The 12,217-nt window shown below is 51.4% G+C and overlaps 1 long non-coding RNA gene across 1 annotated transcript; it reads left to right on the forward strand.

Moving 5' to 3' along the window:
* Positions 1-204: 204 nt before the first annotated feature.
* On the forward strand, positions 205-11,001 carry LOC309853808. Its single transcript, XR_014305960.1, has 3 exons — positions 205-1,473; positions 1,673-1,910; positions 10,930-11,001. It is a non-coding gene; the product is annotated as an uncharacterized lncRNA (long non-coding RNA).
* The last annotated feature ends 1,216 nt before the right edge of the window (positions 11,002-12,217 follow it).

The following is a 12,217-nucleotide window of genomic DNA, read 5'->3' on the forward strand; positions in this document are numbered from 1 at the left end:
GGCTACCTGTCCCTGCCTCTACCTACCTTGCTAGCCAAGGCCTGAGAGCTGCCTCCGTGAATGCCTGACCTTTTCTGGTGGGCCCCCTGAGACCAGCGGGGTAGTGGGGCTGACAGAGGAGTTAACCATGTTCAATCCAGAATCCTCTTTTCCATCTGTCCTGATTGAACCGTGGCAAACATCATCTAGCCCACAGTATTTTTTATTTTTTGTTGTTGGGTTTTTTTTTTAATTTTTAAAAGATTTTATTTATTTACTTGAGAGAGAGCACGAGCAGGGGACGGGGTGGGGGTGGGGCTAGGCAGAAGGAGAGGGAGAAGCAGCCTGCCGGCTGAGCAGGGAGCCCGACAGGGGGCTCGATCCCAGCACCCTGGGATATGACCTGAGCCAAAGGCAGATGCTTAACGACCGAGCCACCCAGGCACTACCTAGCCCACAGCTTTTAAGAACAAGTGGCTAATGTTGTATCTAGCTCTTCACATCCATATTTAGTGAAAAGTCTTCTGCCTTACTCCGAAGGAAACAATTTCCCTTTGCCCTGGGGTAGGGAAGTGGAAAGACCGAGTCAGTGCTAAGAGGCAGTTGGGCAGGGCACCGTGGGCCTTGGGACCATGGCCTGGTGTGAACGGCAGGGGGACGGCCCAAGGACACCTCCTGGCTGTGCCGTGGCCTGTGGAGAATCCCTGAAGGTTGTTTCCTGGCCCTGCTCTGCCTTCAGTCTTTGTCTTCTCCTTGCCCCAGATGGGTGTGTCACATTTCTAGGGCATCTGATGCCTTCCCAATGGTGAAAAAACTGCCCCAGAACAGCATAAGGTCAAAGAATAAGCTTCCTTATGCTTTTCTGCTCACCTATTTCCTAAGAAACATGGTGCTCCAATTAGGAGTGCGCCCTAAGGTCTCTAGGGAAGAAGAGACGGCGTGGCGAGCTGAATCGTGCGTGAGCTGAGCGCCGTGGGAGCGGATGCGGGGGACCTGGGCTGGGAGCCCTGGCGGACAAGTGGTAGAGAGGTCCCACCACCAGCTGCTTCCGTGCAGGCCATCTGTCAGATCCTCCTCATTTTTCACAAGAGGAAACTTGCCTGAGGTCAGACTGCGAAACCACCGGTGATCACACCTACATCTCGTGACTGGAGGGTCAGATGGGGGCCGGGCAGGCCAAGCGAAACTGTCTTTCACCGCCTTCTGGCTCCAGACCCACAGACCTGAGTGCAGGGGCCGGAAGAACCAAAGACGGGGAGGTGCTTGCACTGGGGGAGTGGCCGCTGGCGCTCCCAGTGCCGAAAGTTCGTGGCAGAAGGACCCCAGAGGTGTGGGCATACCCCTTCAGCTTCCAACTCTGCCCCCGCCCTGGGGCAGCGGCCCAGCCACTCTCTGCAACGGAGACACCCCGAGGCCTTGTCCAGACAGGCCTCTGCTCAAGTGTCACTTCAGGCTTAAGCTCTGCTCCAGAACCAGGTTTCTGTGCTAAGCGAGGTACACAGGGTTGCCCTCCTGGGAGGCCGCCTGGTTTCAGGGGGTGCGGGCAGGACGGGCCCGTGCCCAGTTGACAGTTCCTTGGACGGTCCAGGAATCCTAACTGCCTCTCCCACTGTACCTCCTTCCCTGGGTGTGCTCACGCTTCCTCCCCCCGACTTCTCTGTAAAGTCTTGTCTTTTTTTTTGTGCCCTCCTAGGGCAACTTAGATCCCAAAATACTATCAGCTGCGACCTTCGGGCACAAGCACGTCGACCACCACAAGGAAAATGGAATGTGCGAGTCCAGGAGAGTCTGGCCTGCTTCCCTGCAGCCTGGAATGGCCCACACTACCGAGATCCTTTGAGGGTCTCCTCTCCATGGACTGCCAGCCGGCGTTCGTTGTGTTGTCACCTCAGAAAGCTGACGGGGTCCACTGTGACCCATGCTGAAGTAAGGTACAAGGGGGCGGGGGGGAGACAGCACCGTCCCAGGTTGTCCTGCCTCTGACCTTCAGTCCTAACCCTGTGCTGGGATCTGGGGCCGAGTCCCTCTGAGTCTCAGACACCTTGTTCAGGAGGCTGCTGAGAGCCTCCCTCACGGCGTCTTATTAAACGCAGCACACTCTCCAAGTGTTAGGTTACTCTAATTACATTGTGCACCCGGCCCCCAGCTCCCCAAGACAGCCAGGCTTCTGTGAACATAAATTAGCACTTTGAGGAGCACTTCGGCGATGTCTAATCTGGGACTGCTGTCAGCCCCTGACAGCGCCGCTTTACTCCTGGGTTGACATCCTGGAGAAGCAGCACAAGGAGGCAGGCCCCGTGGTGATCATTACAACCTGGAGTCTACCCAGTAGCCATCAGGAGAAGGGATCGGTCGGGAAGCAGTCACACGGCGCGGCGACACAGGACAGCGGTGGGTCGAGTGAGGAGGGCCGCACGTCAGCACAGATGAGCCTCGGAAGCAGCACCGCGGCGAAAAGCCGGCGGCATCAGTCCTAACGTGATGCCCGTTATTCAAGTTCAAAAACACGAACATGGAGGTGATGGTTGCCCCACACTGCCAGTGCACTAAATACCACTGAATTTTACACTTTGAGATGGTTGATTTTATGTTACGTGACTCCCACCTCAAAAAAAAAAATGTTTTAACTTGCAAAAGATAATATACCTTGGTTCAGAATATAAGAAGTGTATATAATTACATATATATAACATGTATATAAGTGTAATTATATATAATGAATGGGTGATCGACACTAAACTCAGTATAGCCGTTACCTCTCACGGGATAGGGAAGGTTCTATGATCAGAGAAAGTAAAGGAGCTTTGTTAACAGATGTGGTTTTATATCTTAAATTGGGAGGTGAGGACATGGATTTTTTCTTACGTTATTCATTATGCCTTTATTTTCTGAAGTATTTCAAGATAATTTTTTAAAAAAGAAAGACAACCTCCCGTTTAGACTTCCCCTATCCATCCCACAGAGAGGTGTCCGAGGGGTGGGCAGCACAGGGATGCGGGGTTGCCGTGGCGATGAGCTTGCTAGGTGTCAGGGGGTTTTCACTGTGTCCCATCCTGGGCTAGCAGGCATTCCAGAATGATCTTCCAAACGGCCCCTGGAACGTTTCCCTAGGAGATGAGGGACTCCCTCAGGTAAACTACCAGGTGCCCCCCAACTTCTCTTTCTCTGAAAACCAGGATGGGAGGCTGGGAAGCTGATGAGCCCATGCGAGGCCAAGTGCCCCCTCCCAGCATAGCCCATGGTTCCAGCACTGCCGAGTCAGCCTTCCCCTTGCCCACATGGCCTTGACAGACGCGGAGAGACAGGACACACACAGGCCATATGTTGGAAAGATGCGGCGAGCCTCGACATGTTAGATGCAGATAAACGGTCCCTGACGCAGAGAAACGAGCTTCAAATTTGAAGGCACCAAAATGAATCACAGTATGTGGGTTTTCTAGTAGAAGTTATGGAGCTGCCTGTCTTCAAATTTGGCCCAGTGTTCTGAGCTGTTCCCAGCCTTTGGGCCACAGCTGTGACATGGGGCTGCAGTAGGTGCCCCCCCTCAGAGGGAGCGGTGGCCAGTCTTCAGAGTGTGGAGGGTCGCTGCCCAGCTGCTCTGCTCTCGTCAGCCCTCCCTCTCCCACTCAACATCTTCGCAGTATAACCCAAGCCCATCTGTGTTGGAGGCCCCAGGACTGACAGTCAGAAGACATTTTAAGTCTGCAAGCTCTGGGGCCCAGAGAACGGCCATCTGGGGCAGGGGCGACCCTCTGGGTCTCAGTTGCCTCATCAAGATTGCCCTGTCTTTACTGCTGTCTCAAGCCAGACCCCACGATTCCGTTACGCTCTGCTGTTGAGCTCCATTATGGGACCTTTGAATTTGAGGTTGGAGTCCTGAGACCCGGAGGGGATTCTACCCGTTCCCAGTCATCTACCCCAGGCGCGGTCTAGGGAGACACCCTCATCGCGGAGTGACCTGCTTCCGCACATGGCTTGGCCTCTTGCCTCCCCTTCCTCACATTTCTGTATCTGTAAAGCAAAGGGGAAGGATTAAACAATCCAAGAATGGGCAGCAAACACTAGGAATCTCATCTCCCACAGACAGCTGGGTGACGCTGACCCGCTCAAGTTGGAGAACCCCTGTGCATCGCCTCCCTGCTTATTAAAAATAAAAAAGCCTCCAGCTATGTGTTTAGGAAAATTCCATCTTCCTTTAGTCTTCCACTTCAAATAATTCAGCCTCCTAAATTCCTGATGCATCAGCAAACCGTAATGAGTACGCCCGGCACCCGCAGGAACTTTCTCCGACTTCGAGGAGTCTTCGGAGGCCCCCATACAGAGCTTAGCAGGAAGCCCCTTAAAGTTAGCAGTCACTGGGAAAAGCAGCTGAAGGAAGGCTCCAGGGAAAGCAAGCAAGCAAATCAGACGACAAAATCCACCCAAATCCCAGCAAACAGCTGAAGAGGGAACACCGCGCTGCAAGCTGGCAACAGATTGGGGGCCCCCATACACATACACACACACGTGCTCACACCCGCTAAACGGGCTTTACAGTGTGTCAGCTAGGTTGACCTGCAGCTTGGAGAAGCCCCAAGCCACCGGAGGCACAACACTCCTGTCAAAACAAGCCCCGTGCGAGGCGGATGGGCCGGCTCCCGCCAGCCCAGCCCGCACTGCAGCCTTCCTGCCAGCGTGAGCTTGGCCTGCTCCAGGCTTCTCTCCCTCTTCTCCCTTCCTCTGATCACAGAAAGAAACCACTCACTGTTGGAAAATTTGGAAGCAGAAAAATCAAACAGGATTTAAAATCTCTCATCATCTTATCAACAAAGAAAACTGCTACGTTTCGGGATACTTTCAGGCTTTTCCCCATATTTTTACAGAACTTTTCTTAAGGCAGTTGGAATTGTACTCATCCCCAGGCAGCTCAACACAGAAGCTACTGACCACGTGTGCATATTTCAGAAAAAAAAAAAAATTATTTTTTAGTAGACTCCATGCCCAAAGTAGGGCTTGAACTCACAACCCCGAGATCAGGAGTCACATGGTCTACCGACTGAGCCAGCCAGGTGCCCCTTAATTTAAATTTTAAATTCATTAGCCTTCAAAATCCAAAAGGAAAAAGAAAAGAACTCAAAATTCAGTTTCTCACACAGACCAAAGATGTCAAGTGCTCAGTAATCAATCATGTGACTAGTGGCTACAATTGATAGTGCGGGCACCCAATGCTTCCATCATCATAAAACTATATTGGACTGCACTGGCGCCGTTGTGTACCCTATAGTAAATGCCATGAGCATTTCCCCATTGAGTCAAACCTTTTTTTTTTTTTTTAAGATTTTATTTATTTATTTGGGAGAGAGAGAGACAGTGCGAGTTGGGGGAGGAGCAGAGGGAGAGGAACAAGCAGACTATGCACTAAGCATGGGGCCCAGTAAGGGGCTCGATCTCAGGACCCCCAGATCATGACCTGAGCCAAACTCGAGATTCCGACGCTCAGCCAACTGAGAAGACAAGATTCAGCCAAGTAGTTCTGTTTGCCTGTCTCTGAGCATGGAGCTCAGTGCTCTGGGTAAGATGTGGCCAGAACTAGGAGGAGAATGGCCGTCCATGGAGGAGACTGAACTAGATCACGCCTAAGTGCCCAATGTTCTTTTGTACCAACCCCATCTCTGGAAGGGGCACTTGAACAAGGCAGGCATGATGGTTAATTTTATGTACCAACTTGACTGGGCTAAGGGATGCCAAGATAAGTGGTAGAACATGTCTGTAAGGAGATTAGCATTTGAATAGGTAGACTGAGTAAAGACCCTTGTCACCAGTGTGGGTGGACATCATCAAATCCATTGAGGGTCTGGATAGAACAAAAGGTGGAGAAAGGCAAATTTGCTCTCTCCCTGAGCTCAGACATCCTTCTCCCATCCACCAGTGCTCCTGGTTCCAGGAGCCTCCAGCGTGGACTGGACATAAACCATCAGCTCCCCCAACGCTGGCTCCCTGGGGTCTCTAGCCCACGAATGGCCAGCCATGGGACTTGGCAGCCTCCCTGTCTCCTGTTGCTTCTGCTTCTCTGAAGAACCCGACAAATGCAGCAGGAATATGCCCCAGGACCTGATTCATCACAAACCTAGTTTTGTGGTGCGTTGTGAGTTGCTCTCAACGTTTTTTGAATCCAGTTAGCTTTACCTCTCAGGGCAGATGAGTTTTTTTTTTTTTCTTTAATTTTACATATTAGAACATGAGAGAGAGAACACAAGTAGGAAGAGGGAAAAGCAGACTCCGCACTGAGCAGGGAACCTGACCTGGGCTCGATCCCAGGATCCTGAGATCATGACCTGAGCTGAAGGCAGAGGCTTAAATGACTGAGCCACCCAGGTGCTCCGGAGCAGATGAGTTTTATGCAGTTAAGAGATAGGCCTTCAAGGGGTGCCTGGCTGGTGCAGTCCATAGAATGTGTGCCTCTTGATCTCAGGGTCATGAGTTCAAGCCCTATGTTGGGTGTAGACCTTGCTTTAAAAAAAAAAAAAAAAAAGAGGGGGGCTTCACTACCCTTCTTTCACACTTGCCCGGTGGTTCTGAGGTCTAGTGAGCAAGTCTGAATTTGCCTTAAAGTATTATTCCCAACTGCTCAATCTCCATTCTCAATCCCTCTCTGTCTTTATCTTCCCAAACTAAGCCTTCTCCTCTTTGATTTTTTAAGATTTTATTTTTAAGTAATGTCCATACCCAATGTGGGGCTCGAACCCACAAACCTGAGATCGAGAGTCTGGCGCTCTACTGATGGAACCAGCCAGGTGGCCCTCCCCCTCCTTCCAATGGCTTGCCAGGCCCCTTTCTCATCTCAGCCTCTTTATTGTGCTCTCCAGGTCTACCACCTTGACGTTGACCTTGAGTTGGGACCACACCCCAGCCATCAGTCCTGGCACCATTGTTTCTTATTTAGCTTTGGCTGCCTCGTGCAGCCTCACTTTTGCTCTGTGAGATGGGGGTGCTTCCTGGCAAGTATAAAGCAGTACAGACTGGGGCTATGGCAGTTGTCCCACTCAGTGGGACAAGAGGCAGCCCGCGAGGCTGGGGCAGCAGGATACCCAGAGCACGCCTGGGCTTCTGTGCATGCTGATGGCAAACTGGTTCATTGTCAACTACGGCAAGGCTCCAGGCTCCCTGGGAGGAGCTGGGCTTAGGCTACCCCCGGGCCTCAGGGCTGCTGAAGGCTCCTTCCTTGGAGATTGGCTACATGGATTATCTGGAAGGAAACCATTTAAAACCAACCCACGAAGCACCTGGATGTCTCATTCAATTGGACATCTGGCTCTCGGTTTTGGTTCAGATCGTGATCTCAGGGTCACAGGATCGAGCCCCACGTCAGGCTCCCTGCGCCACGGGGAATCTTCTTGAGATTCTCTCTCTCCCTCTCTCTCTCTGCCCCCACCCCCCCCCACTCTCTCTCGCTGTCTCTAAAATATATTTATTAAGTTAAATTAAATCAACCCAAAGGCAGATCCTTTTCAAGAGCCTGAGATGCTGGCAGCAAAAACAATACCCCACAACGCACAGAGCTCTCGGGCAGCTGCCCTGGCTTCTCTCCAAGCTGAGTCATGGCCATGAGGTGCCCTCCGGCTGCCGGCTGGCCCAGGGGTTGCTGTGCTCTTGTTCCCTCGTCTCCCTGCGGCCTGGGTTATTCAGCAGCATAAATCCATGTGCCCAGAGGCCAGAGAGTAAGAGGGGATCCTGCCTGGGCTCACCAAGGGAGGTTTTCCCTCTCTTACCCTGATGAAAGGAAGACTCTGGTCCTCCTTACATGGGCTTTCTTAGTAAATCTGGGTTAGGACCTAGCTCCGTGGTGCTTTGAATGCAGGCCTCCCCACTAAGGGTCTGCTTTTGGAAACCTTGGTTGTCTCTCCCCAGGAACAGGTGGGTCTCGGGCTTTTGGACCCTGGAGGGGAGCCCCTCTCCACACCGGTTTTGCTGTCCACACAGGCCCCCCGAACTCTTGCTCATCCTTCATGGTCCTGTTTGAGGGCTGCCTCCTCCAGGAAGCCCCTACCATCTCTGGCAGGCCAGGAGGGCAGAGCCCAATTCCACTCCTCTATCTGGGTCTCCAGGTCTTAGCCTGGCATTGTTGGGATGCCCTGCAGTAAGCATCACTCCGTTCCACTGGGAAGGTCTGTCATCCTAGTGATATGCAGCCTTTTCTTTCTAGAACATTCCACCAGACATTGTTCCCATCATACACTGAGCCCAAGGCCTTGTGCAAAGAACTTGCCAGAGGTTACCCTCGAGGCCAGGACTTGGGCCAGCCTCCACCACTTTATTAGCCTCCCCTTTTAGCCCCATCAGGATCGGCGGGGCCCCTCCCGCCTCGGGGGAGCAGAAGTAGAAAGCTCCTGGCCAGGAAAGGCCAGCTGGTGGGTGGAGAGGCAAGTCACTGATTCCAAATCCCACGCAGCAGCTAATGGGTATCTCCCCATTGGGTACCACTGCAGCCCTTGTCTGCCGTAGACCCAGTCCTTCCAGGACGTGTGAGCCAGGGCCACGAACTGTGCAGTTCTTGGCGGCGGGGTGGGGGGGGGAGTTTTCACATAGAATGAAATAGGGAGGGGGCTCCCTGGAGCTGGGGGCCGCTTTGCTGCTTTATTAAGCCCCATTGGACAGAGGGGATGAAAACATGCTTAGAGCGTAAGTACCATGCTGAAGTTCATAAGGCAGGGCCAGAACCCGGGTCCTGTCCTGCCCCCAGAGGCCAAAGGTGACAGGGAGGCCAGCTTCTTGCCAAAGTGCAGATCTCACTCCCTACCGTGAGTTCCGTCCTGTTTCCACAAGGGTCCGTCTCAGTCCCAGGGCGCAGGGAGACTTTCCCAGCAACCCCTGTGGCAGACCCTTGGTCTCCAGGCAGCAGAACAGCTGATGGGGGTGTGAGGGCCGGCATGGCTGCCTCTCTGAGAACCGAACGGCTGCTCTGGGGACTCACGCTCGTGACCTCAATGTGGCGACAGCTCTTCGGGGCTCCTTACTGATTTAGAGAATGCATTCTATTCAGGCGGGTGGCTTCATCCCTGGATTCAGAAACACAATGCCCTGGGGATTGTTTCCAGCGGACAGTGAAATTCCACTTGTCACAGTCACTGAGAACGCAGGCCTGTTCCTGGAAGGGGCTCTGGTCTCTGGTGTTTACAAACATCCTAGAAAACCAGGAGGCCAACGGCCAGGGCCCTCGGAGCTAGCCGAGGTGGGAGCCTGTGGTTCCACCCAGCTCAGCTGTCTGGTTCTCGGAGCCCTGGCCAGTCCCTTTCCCTTGGCCTCCTGCCTGCTGGGGGCTGGGGAGGGGGAAGCGATTGGGCAGTGCGATCCACAGGGGACTGACCGCAGGACCTCCGCTCTGTTGGCTGTTCGCTTGGATCTCCTGGGTGTCAGGCCCCAAAGTGTCTATGGGAACCCGTCCACGGTGGCTTGCCTTTCCTAGGACTTGGCAGTTGCGTTTCCCCCTCACAAACATGTCTTTAAAAATAAAAAAATCACCCAAGAACAGGCAATTTCTTAGAGACAGAAGGTGGAATGGTGGCTGCCATGGGCTGGGAAGGGGGAGAAGGGGAGTTTTGGTTTGATGAGACATTTTCTGTGTGGGATGATGAGAAAGTTCTAGACATGAATCGTACACTTAAAAATAGTTAAAATGGGGCGCACCCAGCTGGCTCAGTGAGAAGAGCGTGTGACTCTTGATCTCAGGGCCATGAGTTCGAGCATGACGTTGGTTGTAGAGTTTACTTAAATAAATAAACTTAAAAAAAAAAAAAAAACAGCTGAGGGGTGCCTGGTGGCTCAATGGGTTAAAGCCTCTGCCTTTGGCTCAGGTCATGATCCCGTGGTCGTGGGATCGAGCCCCACGTTGGGCTCTCTGCTCAGCGGGGAGCCTCCTTCATTCTCCCTCTCTGCCTGCCTCTCTGCCTACTTGTGATCTCTGTCTGTCAAATAAATAAAATCTAAAAGCAAAACAAAACAACAACAAAAAACAGCTGAAATGTTAAGTTTCACGTTATGTGTGTTTTACCATGATTTTAAAAAGTATATACTATTAAAAAAACACACACAAGTTATGATGTTCATTTGAAAAACATTGAAAAACATGGGGCGCCTGGGTGGCTCAGTGGGTTAAAGCCTCTGCCTTCGGCTCGGGTCATGATCCCAGGGTCCTGGGATCCAGCCCCTCATTGGACTCTCTGCTCAGCAGGGAGCCTGCTTCCTCCTCTCTCTCTGCCTGCTTCTCTGCCTACTTGTGATATCCGTCTGTCAAATAAATAAATAAAATCTTAAAAAAAAATTGGAAAACAGAGAAAATAATTTTAGTTACAACAAAACGCCATTCCCTTCTCTGAAAACAGTCTCCTGTGAAATTCTAATCCACGAAGACAGACAAAACCCTACTTATTAACCAGCATAGTCTGAGCTCCCAATAGGCCCTCTCTAAATATTACACATAGTGACCAAAATCTGACCCTACCCCAAGATAACCACGGCTGATAACTATGTTATCTATCCTTCCACCATTTTCCCCAATGCAAATATATGACATAAATATTAATATGTGAATTTTTATGAAAATAGGATCTGACCAAACTTATTTGGAATTCTATTTTTCTTCACTTAAGAATCTATAGTAAACATATTTCCATGTCACTCTCTGTCATTGGTGGTGATGGCCAGGATGGAATTCTATCATGTAAATATTACACAAGTTATTTAAGTAGAGCCCAGTATTGACTATGTAAGTTGTTCCCATGTTTTCCTGCTAATAAGGAGAGCTGCCAGTGACAGCCTTGTCATGTATATCTTTGGCTACTCATGAGTGCATTTTTAAAGATAAATTTCTGGAATTTCAGGGTCAAAGGGTCCCTGCCTGTTGGGCTTCTTTGCCTTGTCTTGCCAGATGGTATGCGGAAGTCATAGGTCATTTATCGCTTTTCCTACCTCCAGCAAGAGATGCCACTTGAGCTGAATAAGAAGGTTCCTGCTCTGGCCACACTCAGCCATCACCAGGATTCAAGCTATGGGGCTCAGATGGGGAGCATTTTGGGGGGTCAGGGGTCCTCCCGTACACATCTGAAACCCTGGAGACTATGTTAGGTTACATTACAAGGCAAAGGGTGCTTTGGAGCTCTGATTCAATTAAGGATCTGGAGATGGAGAGGTTGTCCTGGATTACTTGAATGGGCCCCACAGAAGTCACAAGGTTCTTATAAGAAGAAGTCAGGAGGGCCAAAGGCCGAGAAGGTGGGAGGAGAGATGCAGAGGTTGGAGTGATGAGGCGCCCCAAGCCAAGGGATGCAGGCAGTCTCTAGAAGCTGAAAAAGTCAAGAGAAGCTGTCCTCTCCTAGAGCCTCTAGAAGAAAGGTAGCCCCGCCAGCCCATTTTGGACTTTCAACCTCCAGAACTATAGGATACTAAGTTCATACTGTTAAGCCACTGAGTGTGTAGGAACTTGTTACAGCGTCGATAAGAAACTAATACGTCTATCTCCCTCCTGCCATCAGGTCCTAAAGACAGCTTGTCAGGGGCACAATGGTCTCCCTGTGTACGCAGCCATCTGGTGACCTAAACATTAATGCCCTCTCCTAACTAGAAGCTTCTCAGGCAGAGCATACCGAAGGTTCTATGATGGGGGAGACACAAGGGAGTGCCCTTCCCTAGCCCCTAGGGCCCACCCTCTAGGAGACTGTGGAATTACCCTCAAGGATACTGGAAACTGGACTTGTTTAAGGTCACAGGATAAATCTGAAGTGATGACAAGACAGACCGCCAAGGTCTCACCTGGTGGACCGGTGGGCTCTCCACACACTTCACTAAGCTGAGCATCACTTTCTGTGCCAGGCTGACTTGCCATCCCTGGGAGAGGTAATCATTCACACTCTAGAGTAAGTAAGGACATCTAGTCTGGGTACACCCCCCCCAATCAATGTGGTGTTAATACAGAGTAGTAGAAATCAACTTTTAAGTTGAAAACCAGGCTTGGGTGGTAGTCCCTGTTCTCATCCACTCCAGAGCTCACGGGGTCCCCTTGGCCACCCCCAACCCTAAAGGCTTCTTCTAGGTCTTCTTCAAACAAGCCCAGATCTTGCTCTCCATAGGAAGCTGCCTGGCTCGTGCATGTGGCAATGATGGTCCCTGCCGTTTATAAAGCAAGGGCTCTGTGCCAGCTCCAGAGCCCCAAACTTTCCCTGAGTCATTCAACTGAATCCTCTCAACCACCCAGGAAGTATCATCC

This window comes from Mustela nivalis, assembly GCF_964662115.1.
Source record: "Mustela nivalis genome assembly, chromosome: 18".
Taxonomy (NCBI): Eukaryota; Metazoa; Chordata; class Mammalia; order Carnivora; family Mustelidae; genus Mustela; species Mustela nivalis.